The sequence below is a fragment of the Rousettus aegyptiacus genome, unplaced genomic scaffold, assembly GCF_014176215.1.
Source record: "Rousettus aegyptiacus isolate mRouAeg1 unplaced genomic scaffold, mRouAeg1.p scaffold_m13_p_3, whole genome shotgun sequence".
Classification (NCBI taxonomy): Eukaryota; Metazoa; Chordata; class Mammalia; order Chiroptera; family Pteropodidae; genus Rousettus; species Rousettus aegyptiacus.
In genome coordinates, this window is record NW_023416306.1 from 81,687,745 (window position 1) to 81,690,794 (window position 3,050).

A 3,050-nucleotide genomic window follows, 5' to 3' on the forward strand; every position below is an offset into this window, starting at 1 on the left:
GATCTGTGACTGTGCCGGACTCATGGCATACAGTAGGTGCTGCACTGCAATATGGGACAGGGCTGGCCCTTTAGGTGGGAAGGCTGTCCAAATGCCTGGTCCTGAGTGCTGGCAGTCACCTAGTTCAGCCTGCCACCTTCCCTTGGGCCTTGGGGATCTCGAAGCTGTGGTTTTCCTCGGGGTGGTGACTCAGTGCCTGTGGCCTGCCCTGCATGTGATCCTCTCCTCCCCTGGGTCTCACCGACCACCCTGAGCAAGAGGCAGCTGTGGTTTCCCCTGAAGCAGCAACCACGAACTGCCAAGCCCACCCTACCTACCCTCCATTCCCACCCCAGCCCTCAATGCCCTATCCCCAGCCTCAAGGCACCAACTGAAAAGAACTGGGGAAGTTTCATACATCCATGGGACGTGGTGTTTATGATGAACTTTGCCTTTCACAGCATGAGTGCAGAAGATATTATTCCCATTTAATAGCTAGAGAGCATGAGGACAAATTATTTTAGGGGTTTCTTTAAAGGCAATCTGTTCATTCATTTATTTATCCACTCATTCATTTAATAAGCATTCCTCAAAAGCCCACTAAAACCTAGGACACTAGACACAGATGTGATATCCATATCTTGCTTCAGGGAAGGACTTGTTGCCCAGTGGAGGAAGTCCTTGGGCTGTCAGCCCCTCTGGGGATTGCCTCGGCTGTGGTCATGCCCTTCTCTGGGTGTTCTATGTCCAAAGGCTAATCCAACTGGGATATAAAGGCCCAGTTATATCAACCCAGTGCAGAACCGTGCCAGGACATTCCCACTCCAGCGCTCCCAGTGAGGCAACCAAGGCTGCAGCATGGCCTGCATGGTAGCTCAGCTTTCCCTTCTGCCCAGTCCTGCCTATTCCCCTCCCTTCCAGAGCCATTACTCTCAAGAGCTTTCTCTAAGAAACACACTGCACACTAAACTGCAAGCATAGTCCACTTCCCAAAGAATCCTCCCTGCAACACTCAGCTTTCCAAGAGCTGCCAGCTAGTTTCAGAGACACATGTAAACTACCAAAGTGGGCAGAAATGCATCTAGGGTGACTCGGCCCTCACAGACCCAAAAAGTGTGCAAGCAGGGAGGATCTGAGGAGGCACTGGAGAGTGGCACTGAGGCAAGAGCCCAAGCTCCTCTTTCCACCCCAAAGCTGCAGCCCAGCCCCCTTGGGGCTGGGTTCCTACCTGTCTACCATGATTTTCTCATACCCAGTCTGCTCCAGAAAGCAGACCTAACTAGAGTGGCCATCTCTCTACTTTCCTCTTCAAATACATGTGTACTGTGTGTCCAGATGCCTCTTATATCCCAACTACTTTGTGGCCAGCCAGAGGCAGCTACCGAGCCCCAGGGCTGCTCATGGGAGATGTTCTGGGTCTGGAGGGCTCAGAAAGGAGAGTAGACCTTTAGGTCAAGCAAAGGAAACCCGGGATTGTGGGAGACAAAGTTGGGTTCCAAACCCACAAAGAGAAGCATGGCTAAAAGAGCAAGCAAGCTCACCCCACTGAAGGGCTGGGCACATCTCCACGCTACGGTTTAGTCTGTGCTTGCTGTGCCTCCAGTGAGGAGGATCTATGACCCTATGCTCCCTCCAACCAGAGGCTGGACAACTCAGATAATTAGGAAGGTCTTCCTTCCCTACGGTCCCTCCGTCTGTCTCCCTGGGCCCTTCCCTTCCAGCCGTGAGGGCCATAGGGTCTGTTCCCTCTGCCCAAGGCTGATCTTTAACACCAAGAATCCATTCTTTGGGCCCTCCCTCTGCCCTCAAGTCATTTACGAATGTTCTTCTGTCAGGGACCTCACTTCTACATCTGTCTGGTACAGGGGCAGGAGAGGGGGTCTTTCAGGTTCCTAACTGCCTGACATTTTATGACTCAATGGTATATTGAGACCATGATCCTGCATCTGCCCCGACTTCCCTCTTTTCTTCTCCCCTCAGGTTTCCCAGACCCAGCATATGTCACTGCCCCTCCCTTTACCTTCCACCTCTTTTAAAGCTGATAAGAGATGAGAGTGGTTAGAAGTCAGCCTTACCTCCCAACTGACACTGGAGGAGGTGCTGGTCACTAAAAAGCAGGGCAGCAGCTGCCAGTGTTCTGGCAACTCCTGTAAATTGTGTTGAAGAACTACTAACCTGGTGAGTGATGGGATTGAAGAGTCCAGGGTGGGAAACAGTCAGTTCAAGGTTGTACTCGAATGTTGGATTAGTGAGGTTGTCCTCTGGCAGCAGAAAAGCCAGAGCAAGTGTTGTCCATGCCAGACTCCTTACTTCTGAGCAAGGATGACTCATCACAGATCATCTCTGCTCCAAGTGTACCATGGGCCCCACAATACCCCACCATATGAGGAGCAGTGGAAGGTGAGAGAAATGGTCTGGGCATAGGCTGTGGCTTTGAGTCTTGCCCAGGATGGAGAGAAACCACTTCAGAGAGTTTAGCTAGGCTCCAGCTACACCAACTCTGCCCCTGAGAAAGCACTGGAGAGGAATTGCACCCAGCCATTCATGTACTCTGGGTCAGGCCCAACTTGTGTTCAGTTATATACATTATTAAGGAAGTTAGGGGTGGGGCTCAGACTGTGACCAGGATCAAGGCTCTCTATGACCAGGGTCAGGGCTCAGTGTGCAACCGAGATGAGAGCTCGGCCTGTGATGACATCAAGGTCACTCACATTAAGGATTACCCTCCGCGTGGGACCTAGAGCCAGGGAGGCTGTAGAAAGTGTCTGAAGGCAAAGTGGGTGAGCTAAGCGAAAACAACAGGGAGTTCAGCTCTGCCACTACCTAGCTATGTGATTTGGGAAGGTACTTCTGTCCTAACTGATAATAACTATTTATCTAAACAACTTGCAATATTGTATTTTACAAAGCACCATATCTTTTGACCCTCACAAGAACCCTATCAATACCTTCCTCCCAGAGTGAGAATGCATTTAATGAGACAACTGAAAAAATAGAGAGCATCGATTGCTCAGTTTTTAAAAGGGGAATCACTTCAAAGTGGGGAAATTTCAAAAGAGAAGACCCTTTTT